The sequence below is a fragment of the Dermochelys coriacea genome, chromosome 18, assembly GCF_009764565.3.
Source record: "Dermochelys coriacea isolate rDerCor1 chromosome 18, rDerCor1.pri.v4, whole genome shotgun sequence".
Taxonomy (NCBI): domain Eukaryota; kingdom Metazoa; phylum Chordata; order Testudines; family Dermochelyidae; genus Dermochelys; species Dermochelys coriacea.
In genome coordinates, this window is record NC_050085.1 from 23,520,669 (window position 1) to 23,546,636 (window position 25,968).

A 25,968-nucleotide genomic window follows, 5' to 3' on the forward strand; every position below is an offset into this window, starting at 1 on the left:
CAGCTAAACCCTGAGCATATGGGCAAGATTCACCAGCCAAATACTACAGAAAATTCTTTCCTGGGTAACTCAGATCCCATCCATCTAATATCCCATCTCAGGGGATTCGACCTATTTACCATGAATATTTAAAGATTAATTAATTACCAAAATCACATTATCCCATCATACCATCTCCTCCATAAACTTATCAAGTAGAATCTTAAAGCCAGAAATTTAGTTCAGAGCAAGTGTTTGGGTAGAATTGCAGTGTTCATTTTTATTTGCTATTTGCAAATTTCAAAATATCCTTTGAGAGCAAGTAAATACAGAATTAGCTGCCACAAATAACACCTGCTACCAAGAGAACATCAAGCCACAGAACCCTAGAATTTTCTAGTCGGTGAGCTATCAGGATGGTTAGGGAGATGTGTACTTTTATATAAATATCTGCAATCACAAATTGCAGTATAAGAATAATCCTGTCAGGAAAGCGTTTATAAGATGTACAAATACTGCAGTCTGTTTTCATTCTTATTGAGGCTAGAATCCCACTGAGTCAATGGAGTTGCACTAGTGTAGCTGAGTTCAGAGGATTGCTCACTGGGACTTGGTTGAATAAGGACTGCAGGACTTGGCTCATATGATTATCATTTTTAGTATGAACTGAATTTGTTATATAAATGTTAGCAAGTTTACTGTTGTGCCTGAAAGTGTTTTTCCAGATAGCAGAGAAGCACTCCTAAAGGAGAATGTTTACTCAGCCACAGAATGGGAGGTGGAGACCCTTTCCAAAGAGCCAAGATATTAAAAATAACCATTAAGTCCTTCACTGTGGGATTGAGTTTGCTTTTGGCCATCGTTTGTGTTTTCAACCATCTACTTACACAGATTCAAAAAAGTTCTCTGAGATGGGCGAACTTAAAGTGTACAAAAAGTATCAGTCAGGCACCCCAAAATCATTAGATTGACTTAAATATCATCAAATTTAAAAAAACCCATAATATAATATATTAGATTCCCTAGTTGCCTTTAGTTTTGAGCTTTGAGAGCTGGAAACTTAATATATTAAAAATGAAATCTGATATTCTTACAAAAGTACAGAATTCCAGGCACTCTGACTAAAAGAAAAACATCAAATATTAGGTTTCAGAGTAGCAGCCGTGTTAGTCTGTATTCGCAAAAAGAAAAGGAGTACTTGTGGCACCTTAGAGATTTGTTAGTCTCTAAGGTGCCACGAGTACTCCTTTTCTTTTATCAAATATTAGGAGACTTGTGATGAAATCATGAAAGATGGCAACACTGCAAATAGTTTTTGAAATGCAACACTATGCACCAGTCCAATAAGAGGGAAAATAACAAAGTTATGGTGTATGAACTCAATCAAATAGGTCACAACTTAGAAATTATTTTAGTTTTATATTGAAAGCTATTGTCACCTTGATCACCTTGCTTGATTGGTCCTTCAACCCTCATGTGTATTGCACCGATCACAACATATCTTCCATTCTTCTCTTATCTTGGCCTTCCTTCTCCATGTGCGGCCATGTCTTTTCACAATAAAATCTTCCCATGTCTTTGGAGGTCGGTCGAGTGGTCGTTTCAGTTCCCATGGGTACTACTTGGTGGCAGCTGTAGTTCATCGATTGTCAGTGAGCCTAGTTATGTACCTGCTTTCCACAACAACGTCCTGTAATCCACTCTGCTGTCTGATCACTTCATTGGGGACTCAGTCACGGATTGAAAGAAGAATTCTGGGGATTTCAATCCATGACCAAAACCTATTATATTGAAATGAAAAGTGAGGTAAAGTCTAACATACTGATTACGAAGTTTAACACCTTGGCTGATAGTCTCACAGCATTATAACGAGAGGATCTCCAGTTACACAGTAACTGATCTAGACACAGTATGGTGGGTCATGTCAAAGATTTCCAAAGGAGTGGGGAGGAACAAGTGATGCTGTTGTAGAAAGAGACAGAGAACTCAGTGCAGTGTACAGGTCCATCTTGCTGAACTGATGGTAACTCAGGTCAGGCCCAGCTAGCTGTCCATACTGGTACTCCAGCTTTGATTTTATTCTGCTAATTTTTAAATTGCCTTTTTGCTCTCTATTTTCAGTCCCATGCCAACTGAGCTTTGCACTGGATGTTTGGATGCTCCTAAGGCAAAGAACCTGATCTCTGCCTTGGAGGAGGTTGAGTCAGGAGAGAAGTAACAGACTGAGCGTTTGGTCAAAGGTGAGGGAACTGCAGGGACCCTCCCCAAAAGAAGCTGGCATAGTCCTGGGTGGCCAGCGAAATGTGCAGCATATCCCACTGTCTGACTCAGAGCTTGGCAAGAATTCTATTGACTGCATTGGCTGTAAATTAATTCTGGCATCACAAGAGGAAGTGAAGTGGTTAAGTGAAGGTGCTGCATGTGGTGTGACAGTTACAAGTGCAACCTCAAGCAGGCCTCTGCCAGCAGATCCTGTATTTCAGGTTGGGCTGGAATCCGGGGAGGCTGCTTCTTTTTTAAAGTACTTTAGATCTAGCTGCCGTTCCTCCAGAAGAGGCTCTTCTGGAAAACAAATGTGTGTATGAAAGAGAGTGAGCTCGATGGCCTGGCCATGACCCATACAGTAGCCTGCCTGTGAAATAGTTGAGTTTCAGTTTATACTTCAGGTTGGACCCATGCTATAATTGGGTTAGGGAAAACTGTGGTGTAATCATGTTCCCTGATGTTATTACACTTCTGCTGTGGATAGACCCAGAGCATTTACTAAGGTACAAAGACACTCATTGCCCTGTTTGGCTGCCAGCCCACCCCAGAGGTGAGAATCTGCTATGCTCTCTGTGCTGATACAAAGGTCTCTGCATATTACCACTCCCACAGGTTTTTCTTCCAGAAAGATGAGTACTAGACCTAATCCCTAGTTGATACTTTGTATATTTCCACCTTTTCAGACCAGGGTTATAATACATATGTATACTTAGTGTATCAGTCACCATGGTATCTAGGCACCAGAGTTCCTGGAGGAATTTCCTGCCTTACAGATAGGAGAACAAAAAGGTTTGCAAATCAGTATTCCAATCAGTTAAAATCCTGTTTGACATGCAGAATGACACAGTCTAATCTAAAATATTATTATTCAGGCTTTGGCACTTCCTTGGGTTACTTTCCCTCCCACCAATCAGCTCTCCCAACTCATCCACAGAGATTCTCCAGTTTGGAAACTTGTCCTTACCCAGACACAACACTGCTTGTGTCAGCTGCCCAGACTCCTGCAAAGGCTTATAGGAGGAAAGGTAACAGGCAAATGAACTTTTTCTGGGTTGGGAAGGGCATGGTGAGAACGCTACTAGCCTTTTCTATGGTGCTGCTCACTGCAGCTGATTCAGCACCTTCCTTGAAAGATTCAGAGGTAATTTTTCAGTTTAAGAAAGTCTGAGAGGCAACAGCCCAGTCTGCATTACCAGTGTCTGTAGTGAATGCACTGCAGAAGTGAGCTTCCCATAGTACAGAGGGTGTACTGACTGCAAAGCTGACAGTGGCTTGCACCCATTACATTATATAAAAGAGCGCATTACTCCTTCAGCAGGATTGAGACCTGGAGGATTGAGTACTTGATGCAGCATTGTCTGGTGGTCTGAGAACAGGATTGGGAGTTTAGGAGGACTATATAATTCCTTACCTATTTCACAGATACATTGTAAAGAACAGGTTTCAGAGTAGCAGCCGTGTTAGTCTGTATTCGCAAAAAGAAAAGGAGTATTTGTGGCACCTTAGAGACTAGCAGCCGTGTTAGTCTGTATTCGCAAAAAGAAAAGGAGTACTTGTGGCACCTTAGAGACTAACAAATAAATTTGTTAGTCTCTAAGGTGCCACAAGTACTCCTTTTCTTATTGTAAAGAACAGTTATTGCCTGTACAGATCTTTGAAGATGCAGTGTGCTGCAGGTGATCTAAGTGGTGACATCAGTACAGAAAACTTCCTGCAGATTTGTGCTCCAGTGAATCTCCTTACTGGATTATGAAACAAAATGGACCTTCTTATATGTGTTCTGTTTTGTTGGCACAATAAGGGGCAAAGGGGCACAGCTGGTTATGACTCTCTATTTGTCACTTTGCAGACAGACTGTCACCCAAATCTGTGCTAAGATGGCTGACTGCTCACTCAGGGCTGCTGTACTAGATGGACCTGTGCTTTGGTCCAGAATCACAATTCCTGTATTTCGTCTACCAGTAATGAACTTTTCTCTTTTGTCTGTGCTTTAGACAGTAACTGACATTTTTTAACATGCCTCTTATAGAAAATTGGTGCACGTCTCAGGGCTTTCAAAGTGGGGAAGAGTCCAACAAGAGTTCTCTTTCCTGCTTGCATTGATTATCACAGATGTTTGTGTTTTAATCTGTAAGTTTCTTCCCCACAGCTCAGTCTCTCTTTTCATTTGATCTTTGAGAATTGATTATGTTGAAACTGTGACATTAAAATAATTTCCATGGTTCCAAACTCTGACTATACCATGAAAGAGGAAGCAATTGCTCAAGGAGAGGCCTTATCAGTAACAAAGTAGATCAGTAAAAAGAAAAGGAGTCTTAAGGTGCCACAAGTACTCCTTTTCTTTTTGCGAATACAGACTAACACGGCTGCTACTCTGAAAAAAGTAGATCAGTGGTTCTCAAAGCCAGTCTGCCGCTTGTTCAGGGAAAGCCCCTGGCACACTGGACCAGTTTGTTTACCTGCCGCGTCCTCAGGTTTGGCTGATTGCGGCTCCCACTGGCTGCGGTTCGCCGCTCCAAGCCAATGGGGGCTGCGGGGAGTGGCATGGGCCAAGGGCTGTGCTGGCCGCCCTTCTCGCAGCCCCCATTGGCCTGGACCGGTGAACCGCGGCCAGTGGGAGCTGCTATCGGCCAAACCTGCGGACATGGCAGGTAAACAAACCGGTCCGGAGCGCCAGGGGCTTTCCCTGAACAAGCGGCGGACCGGCTTTGAGAACCACTGATGTAGATAGAAAAGGAGTACTTGTGGCACCGTAGAGCTAACAAATTTTATTTGAGCATAAGCTTTCATGAGCTACAGCTCACTTCATTGGATGCATTCAGTGATGTAGATGACACCCACAAAGGGAGACACTTCCTGTTTGTTGCTTTCTGAATAAATACTTCTTCAATCTGCAGGAGCAAGGAAGTCCCTTAATGTGTCTGATTGCTTCTTTTAGCAGTCTGAGTAACTTTAGAACATACAGAATTTTGTTCTTCATCAAGAAAGCAATCTGCACCAGCCTAGAAAAGCAGAGCCCAAATCCAGTGGGATATGTAGGAAAGATATCAGGAGGGCCAAATCGCACCTGGAGCTGCAGCTAGCAAGAGATGTCAAGAGTAACAAGAAGGGTTTCTTCAGGTATGTTGGCAACAAGAAGAAAGCCAAGGAAAGTGTGGGCCCCTTACTGAATGAGGGAGGCAAGCTAGTGACAGAGGATGTGGAAAAAGCTAATGTACTCAATGCTTTTTTTGCCTCTGTTTTCACTAACAAGGTCAGCTCCCAGACTGCTGTGCTGGGCAACACAAAACGGGGAAGAGATGGCCAGCCCTCTGTACAGATAGAGGTGGTTAGGGACTATTTAGAAAAGCTGGACGTGCACAAGTCCATGGGGCCGGACGAATTGCATCCGAGAGTGCTGAAGGAATTGGCGGCTGTGATTGCAGAGCCCTTGGCCATTATCTTTGAAAACTCGTGGTGAACGGGGGAAGTCCCGGATGACTGGAAAAAGGCTAATGTAGTGCCCATCTTTAAAAAAGGGAAGAAGGAGGATCCTGGGAACTACAGGCCGGTCAGCCTCACCTCAGTCCCTGGAAAAATCATGGAGCAGGTCCTCAAAGAATCAATCCTGAAGCACTTAGAGGAGAGGATAGTGATCAGGAACAGTCAGCATGGATTCACCAAGGGAAGGTCATGCCTGACTAATCTAATCGCCTTTTATGATGAGATTACTGGTTCTGTGGATGAAGGGAAAGCAGTGGATGTATTGTTTCTTGACTTTAGCAAAGCTTTTGACACGGTCTCCCACAGCATTCTTGTCAGCAAGTTAAGGAAGTATGGGCTGGATGAATGCACTATAAGGTGGGTAGAAAGCTGGCTAGATTGTCGGGCTCAACGGGTAGTGATCAATGGCTCCATGTCTAGTTGGCAGCCGGTGTCAAGTGGAGTGCCCCAGGGGTCGGTCCTGGGGCCCGTTTTGTTCAATATCTTCATAAATGATCTGGAGGATGGTGTGGATTGCACTCTCAGCAAATTTGCGGATGATACTAAACTGGGAGGAGTGGTAGATACGCTGGAGGGGAGGGATAGGATACAGAAGGACCTAGACAAATTGGAGGATTGGGCCAAAAGAAATCTAATGAGGTTTAATAAGGATAAGTGCAGGGTCCTGCACTTAGGATGGAAGAATCCAATGCACCGCTACAGACTAGGGACCGAATGGCTCGGCAGCAGTTCTGCGGAAAAGGACCTAGGGGTGACAGTGGACGAGAAGCTGGATATGAGTCAGCAGTGTGCCCTTGTTGCCAAGAAGGCCAATGGCATTTTGGGATGTATAAGTAGGGGCATAGCGAGCAGATCGAGGGGCGTGATCGTTCCCCTCTATTCGACACTGGTGAGGCCTCATCTGGAGTACTGTGTCCAGTTTTGGGCCCCACACTACAAGAAGGATGTGGATAAATTGGAAAGAGTACAGCGAAGGGCAACAAAAATGATTAGGGGTCTAGAGCACATGACTTATGAGGAGAGGCTGAGGGAGCTGGGATTGTTTAGTCTGCAGAAGAGAAGAATGAGGGGGGATTTGATAGCTGCTTTCAACTACCTGAAAGGGGGTTTCAAAGAGGATGGCTCTAGACTGTTCTCAATGGTAGCAGATGACAGAACGAGGAGTAATGGTCTCAAGTTGCAATGGGGGAGGTTTAGATTGGATATTAGGAAAAACTTTTTCACTAAGAGGGTGGTGAAACACTGGAATGCGTTACCTAGGGAGGTGGTAGAATCTCCTTCCTTAGAGGTTTTTAAGGTCAGGCTTGACAAAGCCCTGGCTGGGATGATTTAACTGGGACTTGGTCCTGCTTTGAGCAGGGGGTTGGACTAGATGACCTTCTGGGGTCCCTTCCAACCCTGATATTCTATGATTCTATGATTCTATGATTCTATGAAATGAGGTAATGGGATCAGAGGAAAATTGGAAGCATTTATTTAGCTATTCAAGATACTCTGAACAAATAATTTCAGTTTCCTGTTAACATGCTAACAACCTCTATGGGTGGGGGAATGGTATCTTATGCAAGAAACAGACAGCGAGGCTGCTAAGGCCTTTGTTGCTTTATCAGAATTTAATGATGGTGAAGCACTATACTAATATCAGGTTCCTCCAGCCCCTCAGAATCTAAGAGATGGAGGATTCTGGGAAAGTTTCTCCTGTGCATCTGCATCAAGAAAGGAAAATACAAAGCCCTAGAGACCAGACTTCATGGATTGATCTGTAAAGTTGAACATCAATGGGGATCAAGTTAACAAAATGGGTCCCCAGGAAAGAAAGACAAAGTCTTTAAAGTCAACAGCGTGGAAAATAAATTGAGAGACATGTAAAAGAGAAATATAAACCAAAGAAGAGCAGACTCCAGGTGAAGGAGGAAGCCACAGTCTTCACAGGGCCTCCTTTCTTTCCAGGGTAGGAGGTGATGGATGTAGTACTTTGTATATTGATCAGAAGGGAATTAATTTCCCAGCTGTTTTCTATTCTCCCTTGTTAGTTTTTGCTCCCACAGTTCTGTGGCAAATACCAGATCATAGTGCCTACAGTACTGTGCAGGAACTGCAGCTGTACTCATGTGTGACTCACAGGATACTGCAAACCACCTACTGTAACAGCTGGCCAGATGTCATTGCAAAGAGCTACAGAGCATAAACTGGGTCTGAATGCCATTTAGGTTTATTCAGAAGCATAATAAATTGCCTGTTGCCTTCATGAGATAGAGTTTGCATATTAAAGCCATAACGGATGGTTGTTCTTTGTTTTCTTAAGATGCTTTTAATTCACTGTACAAACATTAGAAAACCATCAGCACAAAACTTAAGCCCTCACACAGGCAAACTCTCAACTGCATAATTAGCAATATACTAGCAGGGGGCTTCTCTAAATGTCCTTATCTCCACATCACAAGCATTAGCCTGTAGGATCAGATCTCTGGAAGAGTGTGATTTCACAGGCCAATTCTGTGGGGCCAGGGGAAAGCACAGTTTATGTCACACCTCTGCACTTGCCAGCTTTTAGGTAATAACGAAAAAAAACCAAGGAAGCAGGAATTTGGCTAATGCTGAGACTTTTCTTCACAGCCCTTTTCAAGGTGAGCAGTTTATGTGGTGAGAACTTGCCTCACATCAGCACCATCTCTACATTTCCATGATTACTCTGCTGGGACTCCAGGAGCTTTAGGTTTATATAAACAGGAGGAATCCCCTGTTAGTCCCACTAAGTCCCTTTAAAGCTTAAGCAGCCCAGGTACAGGGATTCCTTGCTTGTTCATGTGATGAGCTTCAGTTATATTCCATAAATGAGTTTTCCAGCACCTTTGAGGCTGTGTACAGGTTGGCCAAGAGACCCAAGCCATTTCCCTGAAGAATGGCACACTATTACTTAAAGGAAAGGCAGCAGCCACTCATTGTGAAGGGCCTGTAGGATCCATTTGTCTTCCTTGCTGTTCACAAAATGGGGCATATGGAGCTGTAGGTGCTCAAGCAGAATTTTCTCTGTTTCTTTAGACTGTACCCATGGTCTTGAGCAGCAAATAGTGAGTCTTCAGTTCTGAGCACAGAATGCGAAGACTGGTTCACTAACACTATGGAGACTCTCAGTAACTATGTGCAGTTTGGGACAGAGACAGCATGGTAAAGACTGGGCAGAGTAGCGGGGGGGGGGGGGGGGGAAGCATTTCTCTGTTCCTGAAGCTGCAAGGAGTCAGAGAGAACAAGGGAGTGGGCAGAAGCAGATTCTGATAGCGTTTCCCCAATAAGAGAGTGAAGTTCAGTGTCCCTACATGTCACACTGAGGCATTAGAAAGCTTATATAGATGAGTATTCCAGTGCCACTTAAGAAGCCATGGGACTTCTGCCCTGGTCTGCTACTTTAGCCACATGCAGCTCCTTTGGTGAATGATTAGAAAAGTGTGTGAGAGAAGCAAATCATCACAACTGGAGTGGGATTATGATCATTGATATATGCTGATCACAATTACAAATGTGAGCTCTCAGAGGCACAGCTAAACCATCTGCCTAGGCATATTACTGCATTGCAAACAGTGCAACAGGAAATCCTCATTAAAGCCAGTGCCTTAACTCTCTTCAAAAAGAACAGGAGGACTTGTGGCACTTTAGAGACTAACCAATTTATCTGAGCATATGCTTGCATAGGCTACAGTACACTTCATCGGATGCGCAGAATGGAACATATAGTAAGAAGATATATATATACATACAGAGAATATGAAAAGGTGGAGTAAGAGGCTAATTAATTAAGATGAGCTATTATCAGCAGGAGGAAAAATCTTTTGCAGTGATAATCAAGATGGCCCATTTAGACAGTTGACAAGAAGGTGTGAGGATTCTTAACATGGGGAAATAGATTCGATATGTGTAATGACCCAGCCACTCCCAGTCTCTATTCAAACCCAAGTTAATTGTACCTAGTTTGTATATTAATTCAAGCTCAGCAGTTTCTCATTGGAGTCTGTTTTTGAAGCTTTTGTGTTGCAAAATTGCCACCTTTAAATCTGTTACTGAGTGGCCAGAGAGGTTGAAGTGTTCTCCTACTGGTTTTTGAATGTTATGATTCCTGATGTTAGGTTTGTGTCCATTTATTCTTTTGCATAGAGATTGTCCGGTTTGGCCAATGTACATGGCAGCGGGGCATTGCTGGCACATGATGGCATATATCACACTGGTAGATGTGCAGGTGAACGAGCCCCTGATGGCGTGGCTAATGTGATTAGGTCCTATGATGGTGTCACTTGAATGAATATTTGGATAGAGTTGGCATCAGGCTTTGTTGCAAGGATAGATTTCTGGGTTAGTGGTTTTGTTGTGTGGTGTGTGGTTGCTGGAGAGTATTTGCTTCACGTTGGGGAGCTGTCTGTAAGTGAGGACTGGTCTGTCTCCCAAGATCTGTGAAAGTGAGGGATCATTTTTCAGGATAGGTTGTAGATCTTTGATGATGCGCTGGAGAGGTTTTAGTTGGGGGCTGAAGGTGACAGCTAGTGGCATTCTGTTATTTTCTTTGTTGGGCTTGTCCTGTAGTAGGTGACTTCTGGGTACTCTTCTGGATCTGTTAATCTGTTTTTTTCACTTCAGCAGGTGGGTACTGTAGTTTTAAGAATGCTTGATAGAGATCTTGTAGGTGTTTGTCTCTATCTGACGGATTGGAGCAAATGCGGTTGTATCTTTTTTCCTCCTGCTGATAATAGCTCATCTTAATTAATTAGCCTCTTACTCCACTTTTTCATATTCTCTGTATGTATATATATATCTTCTTACTATATGTTCCATTCTACACATCTGATGAAGTGGGCTGTAGCCCACAAAAGCTTATGCTCAAATAAATTGGTTAGTCTCTAAGGTGCCACAAGTATTCCTGTTCTTTTTGGGATACAGACTAACACGGCTGCTACTCTGAAACCTGTCTTAACTCTCTTCAGTTAAACTGGAATTTGAAGAGGAACACTGGAGTTCAATTCACAAAGAATCAGATGCATGCAATGCAGGTCACATGGCTGAGGGTTCTGTTTGTCCTGATTACCTGTTACATGTCTTTCTCTATTCTGCCTTATTTGTGTGACCCCATTTGCACAGAGTTACCTTATACTGGAGACTTTTTGGCAGGATGCACGTTGGAGAGACATGACTGCTCCTATCTGCATGGGAATTTGCTGTAGGCTCACCTCTATTTCCTTATTACCTCTGGTTTCACATGCTTATTATCTTAGGATCTAGTGCAGAGAGATGCAGCCCCAGTAAGACTGACAGAGCCATCCGATCCTTTCCTATAATGGTTGCTGAGATGCAATTTTATTACTGAATTTATGTTCAATAGTTTCATATTTCTTTGGCATATCAAATGAGATATTACATATGCAGTAAAAAGAAAAGGAGTACTTATGGCACCTTAGAGACTAACAAATTTATTTGAGCATAAGCTTTCGTGAGTTACAGCTCACTTCATCAGATGCATTCCGATGAAGTGAGCTGTAGCTCAAAAAAAGCTTATGCTCAAATAAATTTGTTAGTCTCTAAGGTGCCACAAGTACTCCTTTTCTTTTTGCGAATACAGACTAACACAGCTACTACTCTGAAACCTGTACATATGCAATGTGTTGGATATGCTAATTATAAACTGAATAGTGCTCAACTGGCAGAACTGCTCACTGATTCTAGTTGGAGTAGTTTTCAACCCAGTGCTTGGTAAATACTTAGTTTGTATAAAACGGCTGCTTGGCTCAGAGACTGCACCCAGGGCATCAGGCCACTTGTTCTTGGGAATTTAATTCCCTCATGCTCTTTTCTCATTGGTGCATCCCATATATAGCCTGTGAAGTTTTATTGACCTCTACCCTTCAGACATATCAACCCTTATATAAATATTGGCTGAAGCCATTTCTGACTATATAGAGTGAAAATAGAAGACACCTCCCTGTATGTTTTTCAATGTCTTAAGTAATGACAGGTTTCAGAGTAGCAGCCGTGTTAGTCTGTATTCGCAAAAAGAAAAGGAGTACTTGTGGCACCTTAGAGACTAACAAATTTATTAGAGCATAAGCTTTCCGATGAAGTGAGCTGTAGCTCACGAAAGCTTATGCTCTAATAAATTTGTTAGTCTCTAAGGTGCCACAAGTACTCAATGTCTTAAGTATCAGTTACTTCTAACTGCAGCAGATTGCCTGCAAATTGCACTAGGTCATGGGGTTTTGCTTGTGCTAGAGATTCTCTGACTGAGAAGTTTAAGCACAAAGTAAACAAAGCCAGAGCAAAGTGAAAGTTGGATGTGGGATTTGAACTTTGTATAGAACACTTTAAATATGTTCACAGTTGGCATTCTTTTTTAGGAGACAGAAGGAAAAAGGTGTGTGTGCTCCCCTGACACCCAAACCCTCCAACGAGTATATCCATGGACTACATTTAGAAGAGCTCTAAAAACCAGGACTGACCCCACAACCAGCACGATCTGTATGCCCCATGAGCTTTCCCCCTTCAGAAGAGGGAGTCTGCAGTTTTCAGAATGATCATCCAGGATGCTGTTGGTAGATGTCTGTATAAGCTCGAAAGCGTGTCTATCTCATCAATAGAAGTTGGTGCAATAAAAGATAAACCCCCATCCTCATAGTCTCTCTAACATCTAGGATATATCAGTGGTATATGAATCTATCTGAGGCACAGAGCCTCTTCTCTTGCTTCTGAGTCTCCAAGGAAGCTGCATGCATTTCATTTCCCTCTTCCAGGGAAAACATGAAGGTTACAGCTGTGCATGCAGACAGAACACCAGAGGTTACTAGTTCAGATTTATTACACATTACATCATTTTATTGCAGCAACTGACTCATTAGATCAGTTTATTTAGCAATTAAATAATATTAAATGAGGAAACTGTATCAGCTATACCAGCCCAGGCCCAGCTGACAGCACAGCCTACTCCCTTTTCTAATCAGCACCCTGATACATTTATCTCCACTCCCAGAGACAGGGAGAGAGCAGTAGTACCTGGATATAGGCTAGTAGGGAACATGGTTGATAAGGAGAGAGAGAGAGGGTGAGACTTTAAAAGTCTGTAACCTTTATTACTATAATTATCATTTATTTCTATTATGGTAGTGCCTAGAAGCCCTCATCATGGCTCAAGATGTCATTGTGCGCAGTGCTGTACATACATAGTGAAAGAGATGGTTCCTGCCCCAAAGAGCTTACTATCTAAGTAATAATGAATAATATAATTGAATGAACCTGGACGTGAAGGCAGCAGGCTTTATATGAACTTTGCACTTGTCCTAAGCCTATCCACTCCTAACCCTAAACTCTGCTATTGCACCTTTCTCCTGACCTGCTGCAACTCCATTCCTGACCCTGATACCCAATTCTGCCAAAGCACCTTAACACGGCCCAGCAAAACCCCTTCTGCTCCACTTCCACAGCACTAATCACTGGCAGTTGTACCTGATACCAGGGATGGTTTTCTGATGTTTATGAAAAACCATTGGAGGAGATACTGAACTCACTACACTCCTTTCGTTTGTAAGTTACCTCCTCACTTCAGAGAATGCAGTCAGGTGCAGTGAACTCATGGGTCATTGATAAGGCTATGATCTTTTTCATGGAGGTTGCGGAAGTCACAGAATCCATGACATCCAGCAATTTCCATGAATTCAGACCTGTAGGCCGGTAGCGAGCAGCAGGGGGACCCGGGAGCTCCAAGCCACTGTAGGCGGTAGGGATACCCTGAAGCTCCTGGTTGCCATGGGTGGCAGGGGAACCTCGAAACTCCCGGGTGGCAGTGGTACCCTGGAGCTCTGAGCCACCAAGGGCGTTGGGGCCCCTGGAGTTCCAAGCTGCCGCGGATGCCTGAGGTCCTTCAAAGCTCCTGGCCACCATGGGTGGCAGGGGGACTCTGGAGCTCCGAGCCCCCAGAGCTTGGAGCAGCCCCCATAGCTGCCCAACCTCTGCAGGTGGTGTGGGGATCCTGCAGCTGGGCTCCCCATTTTGTCAGAGATATTTTTAGTAAAAGTCAGGGACAGGTCACAGGCTGCCGTGAATTTTTCTTTATTGCCTGTGACCTGTCCATGACTTTTACTAAAAATATCCCTGACAAAATCTTAGCCTTAGTCATTGAGCCCCCAACCCCTGCCTATATCTGTAGTTGTATGTGAATGGTTTGGAGAGTCCGTACAGACCCCACTAGCACCCTCCAGACTCAATAGAAAGGAGAACTGGGTATGCAAGGACAGAGAAGATGTTGCCAAAAACATTTTAAAGAAAGAGATTGTATTTTATGGATCAGAAAACACATTATCTCTTAGAATCTCATTTTGAGTGACTGTTTGTGCAGTAAACCCTGGAATATCTGCAAAGCAACATACTGTGGTTGCTGAACAGGAAAATGACTTTCCCGCATTGGCTTGTCTGTAATTATAAGAGCCAGTATCCGGCAGTCTTCTTTACTGTTTCAGAATGCTTCATTCTTCTGTGTGCACTACATGCTCTTTATTGGAATCACTCACTGGTAACAAACAGATGAAGATAATTCTAGTTATCACTGAGTTTCACACAACTACTTGGTCTCTTCTAGGCATTTCTGTCACAATTGAGTCTTTTCGGAGACAGATTACAGTCTGTAATTGTAATAAACACACATATCATAACAAGAGCAGTTATTTAGGGGGTACATATTTGAAGAGAAGTGTAGTTGGCATATGCATAGGCACCACAATACAAAAGTCCCGTGCAGTGTTGGATAAATACAATACAGCTACACAATTAAGCTGAAGTTTTAGGCCCAAATTTTCACATAGACCTTTACGCAGAATAATTTAATAACAATCCTTCTCAAATAGAGCAATTTATATTTTCACAGCACTCTGTAGGTAGAAACTGAGTTACAAGATGTGCAAATGTGCATTTTACAATCACAAAATGGTGATAGCACCAAACTGGCAGGTGCATCTTGAGATGTTTGTTCAAAAGTGGGTCCCTCTTTGAGCTTGATTATTATGGCATAGCTGACACCCAGTGTTTAAATAGCAGACAGCTTTAAAGAGCCTGGTCAATTGAGGTTACTGGCATGAGAAAGCAGGTCCTCACACACCTTGCAGCTGAACATAGCTTATGCCACCCATCATACACGTGTCCGCAAAATCATGGGAGGGATGCTCACTCCTGAGACAAAGATAATATCCTTTCCTTTTGAATTCTGACTAGTAATACACAGACTGAGTTAGTTCTGAGCAAATAAAACTCATTCTTCAACCCATTCTGAACTGAACACCCTTTCCCTGCATCTCTCAACTACCAATAGCTGGGTGGCAGGACATTTCCATTTCTCCAGCACTAAATGACTCCTACAGCTGGCAATGAAGCTACATTCACCTCCACACACCATAGGAAACAGATATTCACTGGGCCTTTCTACAGTTGGAGGATAAAGTCTCCTGTCTAATAGGGCTAATTTTGGTCTGCTGGAACAACATCAACCTGGTTCAGTCTCTTGGCTGAGAGCTGGGAGGCTCCACTCTCTGCATGAAATCCTGGCCCCATTTAAGTCAACAGGAGTTTTATCATTAACGCCACTAAAGCCAGGATTTCATTCTCTTTCCCCCACCGGGGATTGTTCAGGCCTGGCAGGGCTTCCTCTGAACACATCTAAGTTCACGGTTAGAAGTTGGAACTTTGTGCTGCAGACTCCCTGGTGCATAAAGGTCACACGTCTGCATCAGGTGATTGTCCCCACTCTGCCAAACCAGTAAGCTGCCATTGCCAGGCTGACAGCTGCCCCCAAGACATGCTTGCGCTGTTAGTTTTTAAATCACTGTTATGGTTCCATATACCTGCGCATTCTGATATCCCCTATGTCTATTTTTGCCATTTAATTATAGATACCTTTCAAATCCTCGCGGTGGAGGTTCCATCCTGTAAATACATGCAAATACGGTAACCGTGGCTTAGCTCCATGGCCCAGCAGCATTAGGGGAGGTCAGAAGGCAGCGCTGCAGTGAAAGGAAGGCCTCAGGATGGTTTGAGTTAGCACAGTTAGTTCAAAAGTGAGTCCATCCAGGTATGTCTAGAGGACACTTGCATTAGTGTAAATTTCACCTTCTTCTGACCCATCAATGTTTGTTACACCAGCTCAGACCCTCCCATATACCAACCTGTAACTTATACCCTCACCTATGTGTGATAAATGGGTATACATCTAAGGGAATATGCATTGGTGTCAGTCAGGATAAAGTTGCAGCCAGGAGAAGGCCAGACCTGGAGCAGGATGAAAGCATAAGTAGGTGTAAGTTATGTACATGCATCTTCACTTCTGTTTTCCATGTGTTACACCTGTGTGTGTAAGTCATCTCTGTGCAGTTCCCACTGTTTGCAAAGGGCCAGGGCCACGAGGACCTGCAAGATAGAGGCTCTTGCAGAACAAGAGATATGCTCTGTATTTATATTTCCTTAATCTACAGTAAATCACCTAGGCTGAGAGTCCATATTTCCTTTTTGTGTGCAAACACGTGAAAGCAGGGAAAGGGGCTTCTTTCACTGACACCTATGTTACATTCCTCCCCATCCCTGCATTAGTTGCTTTGCTTGCAACACCCTCCTGTGCCAGTCCTCTGGGGTGTGATTTATGTCTATCTAGGCTCATATATGATAGGTCAAATGCTGCCTACTTATGGTACCAAAATGAGACATCACTTGCAGTAAATTGGAGTGATGTGAAATTGGAATTAAGTTATACATGGAGAAGAGGGTCCGCCTCCAGGACCCTCTTCTCCATGTATAACTTAATTCCTATTTCAGAGTAGCAGCCGTGTTAGTCTGTATTTGCAAAAAGAAAAGGAGTACTTGTGGCACCTTAGAGACTAACAAATTTATTAGAGCATAAGCTTTCGTGAGCTACAGCTCACTTCATCGGATGTAGTTAACGTGTTGAGAGGTTGGAAGAAGATGGACATTACAGCAGATAACCTCAGTTTTAGCCTCTTCAATATCTGATCGTGTGTGCCTATTGTTGAGTGACAAGGGACTGTTAGACTCTAACTCCCTACTGTATTACATGATTTGGGATTGCACACAAAAAAAACCACTAGAGAAAACTATCCCTCTCCCCGCTCCTAATTCTAACACAATGTGCCTGTGTCTTTGTCAGACACAGTGTCTTTCTTTTGATCAAGGAGAGAAATGTTGTTGAACAAGAGCCTGCTGCCTGTCAACCCCAAAGGGACGGCACTGGTGATTCATTTATATTAATCTCTCTACCTTTTGCACTCTGAATTCATGCAGACAATGCAGGCAAAATTTTTCCTCAGCTGGCTGCCCTGCCCTACCCTACCCTACCCTTGCACTCCTAGACGCTAGCCTGTTTTCAAAACAGTCTCAGTCCTGCCTTTAGCTCTTAATTTTCAAAGAGCCATAAAGGAGTTATGACCCTTTTCCTGCTACCACTTGAACAAGTTAGTTTACAGCAATGTTTCCTTACATTTTAGAAAAAGGATGTTCTCTTAGCAGTGCTGCTGAGTGAAAAGTTAAGTTGGCCTCAACAGGGGCAAGATCTATGAAAAAAAAAACAACATTATTTAAGCCCCTGAAACCTGAACTGTCTCAAAGATAAGAAGAAGAAACCATCATATGAACAGGGCCAGATTCATCTTTTGTGGGCCCCGGCTCCTGGACCATGCCCTGCTTGGCCCTCTTTCCCCTGAGGCTCCGCCTGCTGCTTGCATGGTGGGAGGAGGAAGAGAGATGCGAGCAGGAAGTGAGAGGGGAAGCGGGCGGAGAGGACCAAGCGGCGGGTAGGCTTCGGCGAGAAGAGGCCGAGTGGGGACAGTGCCTTGGGTGGAGCACGAGCAGAGTAGAAGGGTGGGGCAGGACCATGGTCCAGGCATCGGGCCCCTTCTGAATGTGGGCATGGCGCCCTTGGCACCATTGTCCTGGTACTGCATATAAATCCTACTTGCATGGCAATAATTATCATAAAATGCAATGGGAAATTAATAAGGTTGACTATCTTCCCAGAGAGAAATTCTATGCTGTGTGTGTACATTCACGTGTGTGTGTGTGAGAGAGAGAGTATATGCTGTGTATGTGTGAGTGTGCTGTGAGGACCATATTGTGAAGTCCTTACAAGAGTCTCTTGGAAGTGAATGGGAATTTTCTCTAAGAACTTCAGCATTTGACTCTGTGCATTTTTGGGCATGCACATAACTCACAGTAACCGGAGAGAGCATTGGTCTATGAATATAGGATCTTTTTTCTCTGGGGTTGCTTGTCCTAGAGTTGCCAACCCTCCAGGATTGTCCTGGAGTCTCCAGGAATTAAAGATTAATTTTTTAATTAAAGATTATGTCATCTAATGAAACCTCCAGGAATACATCCAACCAAAATTGGTAACCCTATTTTTACCAATCATGTGAATGGGATGCCTGCCCTACAAGGTGCAAATGGGTGCCTGTATGTGGAGTTCATTAGAAAAGCTCTTTGGATCTCAGTGAGAATATGTGTATGTAGTGTGAAGAATCTGGACTGGACCACTGAAAAAGACATGCACAGAAGAATCATAGTAAAGGGAATAACACAGAGAAGCATTGCTGTTGGTTGTTACCAGGGCCGTCCCTAGCAATTCTGGGGCCCTACGCAGCCCCCCCTGCAGGGTGTGGGGGGACAGGTCTCCGGGGGGGGCTGGCTTGGGGGGCACCACCCCCCAGCACTCACTGGCTGCGTGTCTGGGCCCTGGTTGCTGCACTTCCCGCCGCCAGTGAGTGCAGACCCAGCCCTGCTGCAGAGCTCAGGGGAGTGGGGGCGGGGCTGGGGCAGAGCAGGGGCTGAGGCAGCACGCAGAAGCACAAAGCAGGAAATTTGCCAAATTTCCTGGTGGCGTACGCAGCTGCGTACTTTGTGTATGGGTAAGGATGGCCCTGGTTGTTACATTAAGAGAAACCTGATTGTGCTCGGACTTTGTTCCTCATGTGTTATGTATGAGACACTGACAAAGGAACATACGGGCTACAGTAGCTAGGAACAACAGAAAAGCATCAGAGTGGAGATGCAGTCTTCCTTCTGAGTGTTCTTGAAAATGTTTTGGCTTCAGCTATACTGACAGTTACTGTATTTAATTTGGGGTGGGGATGTGAGACTTTAACAACTATTGTTATGATCAGTGTTCTGAGTAGCCGTGTAATTTACAGGGATTATTTGTTGTTCTTCAGTTTTTTCTCTTTCTCTGTTGGTTGAAGCATTTATATCCCATTATCTGCTTTCTGTTTAGCTGTCAGGGGGATTTTTGATAGCATCCCAAAGACCTAGCAGTCTCTCACTGGAGGAGGATTGGTCATTTCCTTTCTATAAAGGGTGGGTTCACTGGATCAAGTGACTATTAAGCACCCACACTGGCTGCCTGGAGAGTAGGAGGAAAATGAAGAAACTGGTTCCTGTTTAACTCTCAGTCTGAGCCTGTTTCCTAACCCAGCTAATTAGAGGCATGTTCCCAGAATTTCAAGTCAAGCATAGAAATGATGCACATCTGGGCTAAGATGAATCCCAGAACTGCTGCAAGTTTGTGATTTGGAGGGGAAAAAAAAAACCTTTTATACTTTTAAACAAAAGGAAAAATCTACACTAAATGTGGAACATTCCTTAGCAATTTTGCTTTACATTCTTGTAACATATGCAGAAAATATTTTCTAGCAGAGAAGTTTAAGTCTTGAAACATCTATTCACCAGGGCAGGATTTTCCCTTCTGGATTCATTGTGACCTACTTCACTATATAGGAAAACCTTGTTTACAAACTTGTTTAAACGCAATTCAAATCTAGGTCTCAGTAACTTAGTCTGTAGTAGTTTAAAGGGCAGGGTTCAAAACCAGTTTATATGTGTCTTTGTGCTGAACTGGCCCCTCTCTGAAATTACTATCTTGTTCTCTAGAATCTCAGATTTTATTAAAAGTGTAAGTCTATTATTATTATTGTGAAGAAAGCCTAAAAAGTATGAACCAAGTGCAGCCAAGGAAGAGATGTCTGCCTGAGTCTGCATTGAGCCTAAACTAACAGCTCAGACAGGTGTGAACTGCCCTATTCATCTCAGTGAGGAGTCAACAACGAAAAACATTTAAATTATAATCACTGGGCATCTGAGTTAACTATTTCATGCCTCGTGACAGGATTGTGAACACCACAGATCTACACAATTTACTGCAAGTGATGTCTGTCTCATTTTGGTAACATAAGCAGGCAGCATTTGGTAGACACCACCAAGGAGAAAACAAGGCCAAAGAGTCTGCTAGAATTCCTGAGTATATTCAAGCTCAAGGAGCTTGTGTAGCCAAGTGATAACACAATTATATTTTAAATAGCTGCACAAGCTGCTGTGACTGGCGTCTGATTTTGATGATTTGCATGGGCAGAGCTTGGAAAAGTACCATTTGTTTAGCTCCAATCTATCCCCTGTGAAAGATCTAGTATGCATAAACTGCTATCAGAAAAGGCTTTTAAAAATATGTTCTAAACAAAGTGGAACACTCGTTACCCCTCAGGGGGTTGCAAAGTTATTATCTGGGGGGGTCACGAGCTGTCAGCCTACACCCCAAATCTCGCTTCACCTCCAGCATTTATAATAGTGTTAAATATATAAAAAAAGTGTTTTTAATTTATAAGGGAGGGAGTTGCACTCAGAGTCTTGCTGTGTGAAATGGGTCACCACTACAAAAGTTTGAGAACCACTGGTCTAGTCCATACAGTGAGGAGTCAGCGCAGCTCAACAGAACCCAGATGCACTGGGTTATCAGATTTCAGAGTAGCAGCCGTGTTAGTCTGTATTCGCAAAAAGAAAAGGAGTACTTGTGGCACCTTAGAGACTAACAAATTTATTAGAGCATAAGCTTTCGTGAGCTACAGATGAAGTGAGCTGTAGCTCACGAAAGCTTATGCTCTAATAAATTTGTTAGTCTCTAAGGTGCCACAAGTACTCCTTTTCTTTTTGGGTTATCAGAGAGAGTGATAGTGCGTTTTAACTGAGCTCCCAGATGCAGGTGAAAAAGTCAGAATAGACATTTTCTCTTGACCCTTTGCCAGCCTTGTCTTTGGCAAGTTACTGACCTGGTACATGATAATCTTCTTTAGTTCTCCCAGTTACTGGGCGCTATCTATTACTATTTGTCTTACACAATAATTATACTTCAGGGTTAGAATGAAAAATTTCCCTGGACTAGGCCTGCTATTGCATCAGAGCTGAGGCTCCTAGTCTATGAACATTCTGGCAGAGGCATACAAGCAGTTCACTGCAGTAACCTCTTACCCATTAAAATAGCCAACACTACACTGCAAATTAAAATTGATCAGTCCTCTCAGCATGTAGCAACTGCACAGATTCTGATAGATGGGGAAAAATAATACTGCATTACTGGGGGAAATCAAAAACTTCAAATTGAGAGAGAGATTTCAAATTGCTTGTCCTATCCATTCAAAAGCTGTTGCTCTGGAAAAAGACAATATGAAGACATTTGATTATCTTAAAGACACATCAGTCTTCTGTCCCTCTGTGTGTAGGGTGTGTGTGGGTGTGTGTGTGTGTGAGAGAGAGAGAGAGACTACCATTGATGTTGTTAGGAGTAAGGTATATTATTCATTAAGGGGAGGTGGCATTCTACAAAGTGAAAGCTTATGGCTGCTGTCCTGTTAAATACATTGACCATGTTTGTTTGTACCAGCGGTACAATGTGAGTGAAAAATGGCTTGAGAATATTCCTTCCACAGCCTGATATAAGGAAAATCTAAATAAAAGATGCTGTGTCCCTTAGGTCCTGGCTGCAGGCTTTGCTGATCTTCCACAGGATAAATCTCAGACAGGGCTTGGGCTCTCGCACAGCACAGTGACATGAAGGCCTTGGTGTCTCCCTGTAGGACCATCCAGAGACAGAAGGCCTCAGAGGTGTGTTAACATGCTGCATTTTTTTCCTATGTGAATCCTGCTCCTCTGGATTATTTGACAATGTGCCAAATCACAAACACTGGGAAATACTATTTCAGCATTTGTTTTGTGTCTGGGGAGCAGGCTGACAAGATCATTGGTGGCATTTTCTGTGTCATAATTTGCACTTGTGCCTATATTGTTCAATTTCACGTCAGTTTGCCTTCAGCAGCAAACACACCCATTAGAACAAGGAGGCCATCTCAAAAGCATTGCTCAGTATGTCAGCTGTGGCTATAATTGTAGCATCTACTTTTAAACCAGATGTTTTCTGGTGATTCATGCTGAAGTGAGCTGTAGCTCATGAAAGCTTATGCTCAAATAAATTTGTTAGTCTCTAAGGTGGTACAAGTACTCCTTGTCTTTTTGTGAATACAGACTAACACGACTGCTACTCTGAAACATGCTGAAAAGTGTAGCCAAACTTGGCAGTTTAACAGATATCGTCAAACACGAGGTTTTGAACAGTGTGTCATATTACACCAATACCACATTGTGGTTACGAGAGGCAAGATGAGTAAAAATATGCTAATTAGTGCCATATGTGAGTTTGTATAGTAAGACACTAGTCTAGATTTCAGAAACATCAGAATTTAGGGCACTAAAGCTTTTCCTCCATGAGTCATACCTGTCTTTTATAATTTGAAAACCAGTTTATGAATCATTCATGAATACTCCTGCTCTTATTTGGTTAGATAGAGGTTCACTCCTATGTCAGCTTCTGATGGGCTCTGACAGCTGCACCAGGCTCCTCCTTCCTGCTGGCAGGAAATAACATTATCTGAAAATTATTAAAGAAAGTCTATTTTACAATCATGCCCATGCTCATCCAGCTGCTTCCAGGCATGCATGAATGATTAAATGAATTGCACAACACTGTGTCCCCATGACTAAGAGACTGCCTTTCCTGTCCAGATTCCATCCACGGGTTACGATGAACAACCAGACCAGTTATGGCCTCTGGAACAACTCTCTGACCAGATAGATTCTCAGGGAGAAATGCAGTTTACATAGAACTTGCTTATTGATCATGAACTGATTGTATACTGGTTTCAGAGTAGCAGCCGTGTTAGTCTGTATTCGCAAAAAAGAAAAGGAGTACTTGTGGCACCTTAGAGACTAACAAATTTATTTGAGCATGAGCTTTCGTGAGCTACATGCATCCAATGAAGTGAGCTGTAGCTCACAAAAGCTTATGCTCAAATAAATTTGGTAGTCTCTAAGATGCCACAAGTACTCCTTTTCTTTATTGTATACTGTAAAGTACTAGCGAAGTATGTGCTGTCTATGACTTCTACGTAGAAGGGATGATACTCAACCTATTATTGCAGTGCTCAACACAGAGAAAATAAACTAACACTGAATATTTCTTTATTAATACTCAGATCAGTTACAGTAAAAAACAAACTGTAAGAACATGAGGAAACTTTTACAGATATATTGTTACTAGATATTGAAATTATTTTACCAAGCACTTCTCAATTACTTATGAAACACTGGATACCCTCCATCCTTGTAATATACAATTTTGAGAGCATTTATGTTTACAAACATAAGCTGGAGCCTTCACTTAGTATCATGACACCAGTGAATTATTACTTTAATTAAAATAAATAAACAATTAACCACTTGGTATTTTACATAAATCTATAAAACTAAATATGGACATTTATGCAGCACATGTGTGAACCAGCCCCACCCCATCTTCTCTCATTACATAACACATTTATCTCTATATTTTCTTTCTTTTCCATTTGTTTGCATTTTACAAAACAACAATTTTTTAAATTTAACAAAGAAAGAAGGTTTAGAAACAGCATTGGCCTTGGTATGAAGCCCAGTGACTGGAAAGTCCATGTGGTTGGAGTCATCTAAGTGAGTCATTTCCCAATCTTCTGACTGCCCATCTCCAGTAAATGAACCACTTTCCAATTTCTAACAGCTCTTTTTTAATCACATGGAGGAAAGGAGCCAGCATCTTTTCTGCAGCCCATGATTGGGTGGTAATGAATCATGAATGAGGGAAAGGTGCACTTACAAAAACATCTGTAGGAGCACTGGGTGTTGAGGAAAAGTACAGAGCATGGAAGTATCATGGAAAGAGGAGTATGGAAGATAAGGGAAGGGTACTGGGGAGTCAAACAGGGATAGAGGACCATGGGACAAATGAAGAAACCTAGATCAGGGCATAGGGAGCATGGGAAAAGGGAGTATATGAAGGTGGTGTGGAAGAGCTTAAAAAAAACTAGGCAACTGCAGAGAATGCTTGGTGAGCTCCTGGAAGTCATTGGAGCATTTGGAATTTACTTTTCTATGCACCAAGCATCAAAACCCGTGACTCTGAAGTGTTTGCTAGAGCAGAGGTTCTCCAACTGCTCCATGGAGAAAGCTGGCTGGTCACACACTGCTATCTCCTCCTCTTCATTTCCAAATGCACATCATCATCATCAAGACAAATCCAAAAGGGACGTAACCTCCTTGCAGATTGAGCATCACCTGAATTGATCTCTAGCTAGGTCCTTAAAATGGTCTGTCTGGATGTTCAGTCTACCTCAGTCATTAGTGAGTTTAGCACACCTTCAAAGCTTTTGGCAATAGTATGATTGTTGACTGCATGGCGGCTTTCCTTGGCAAATGCACTTCATAATTCATTGGTCTAGTAATATACACATACCAAGAAAGTTGATAAAATTAAACCAGTGCTAACAGAAATGGTTGCTGGGTTTGGCTATGAATATCTTCATTGCTGATCTTGTCCTACCACTTAATATGGAACAGCTGACAAAAACAATGCAAACTGAAAAGGTCAATTTGTTGTTCTTCAGTGTTTCTTAGCACCCATAAAGAAAAGGAGTACTTGTAGCACCTTAGAGACTAACAAATTTATTAGAGCATAAGTTTTCGTGAGCTACAGCTCACTTCATCGGATGCATTTGGTGGAAAAAACAGAGGGGAGATTGATATACACACACAGAGAACATGAAGCAATGGGTTTATCATACACACTGTAAGGAGAGTGATCACTTAAGATAAGCCATCACCAGCAGCAGGGGTGGGAAAGGAGGAAAACCTTTCATGGTGACAAGCAAGGTAGGCTATTTCCAGCAGTTAACAAGAATATCTGAGGAACAGTGGGGGGGGGGGGAAGGGAGAGTGGCTATCCTTCAACAAAAAAGCTTCAAAAACAGACTCCAACGAGAGACTGCTGAATTGGAATTAATTTGCAAACTGGATACAATTAACTTAGGCTTGAATAGAGACTGGGAATGGATGAGTCATTACACAAAGTAAAACTAAGAATAAACTAAAAGAATAGCACTGTCACCAGGAAAAGGCAGGTCTATGTGATCGGGGACTCTTTATTGAGAAGAATAGACAGGCCTGTAACTAGAGCTGATCCTGAGAATAGAAGGGTGTGCTGTCTTCCGGGTGCTAAGATAAGGGATGTAGACCTGAGGTTGAAAAGGATCCTCAAGGGAGCGGGAAAGAATCCCCTAATTATCCTTCATGTGGGAACAAATGATACAGCCAGATTCTCGCTGGAAAGTATCAAGGGAGACTATGCTAGGCTGGGGAAGACGCTTAAGGAAATTGAGGCTCAGGTGATCTTTAGCGGGATCCTTCCTGTTCCTAGAGAAGGGCAACAAAGGTGTGACAAGATTATGACTGTCAACAGATGGCTTAGGCAGTGGTGCTATAAGGAGGGCTTTGGGATGTATGGCCACTGGGAGGCATTCACGGACAGAGGTCAGTTCTCTCGGGATGGACTTCATCTGAGTAGGGAAGGAAATAGACTTCTAGGATCGAGGCTGGCACAACTGATAAAGAGAGCTTTAAACTAGGAATTGGGGGGAGATGGATGGGAGATGTCCGGAAAAGCTCCACGCCAGATTTTAGCATTGAGAGGGAAGAAGATGAAGTAAGAAAGGATACAGCCATGGGTAGGAGAATGTATATAAGGAGCGAGGGCGGTGTGGATACTAGTCTAATAGGTTATAATGGCTGTAGAATGACTGTGCCTAATAGGGTACAAAATGTGAGCGAGGCCAAACAGCAAAAATTAAGATGTTTATACACCAATGCGAGGAGTCTAGGTAACAAAATGGAGGAACTAGAGCTACTGGTGCAGGAAGTGAAACCAGATATTATAGGGATAACAGAAACATGGTGGAATAGTAGTCATGACTGGACTACAGGTATTGAAGGGTATGTGCTGTTTAGGAAAGACAGAAACAAAGGTAAAGGGGGTGGAGTAGC

The 25,968-nt window shown here is 42.9% G+C and overlaps 1 long non-coding RNA gene across 1 annotated transcript; it reads right to left on the minus strand.

Moving 5' to 3' along the window:
• Positions 1-1,241: 1,241 nt before the first annotated feature.
• LOC122457077 lies at positions 1,242-17,519 on the minus strand. The gene is made up of 3 exons (XR_006276384.1): positions 17,231-17,519; positions 14,265-14,375; positions 1,242-1,760 (listed from the first exon to the last, which is right to left on the minus strand). It is a non-coding gene; the product is annotated as an uncharacterized LOC122457077 (long non-coding RNA).
• Between the last annotated feature and the right edge of the window lie 8,449 nt (positions 17,520-25,968).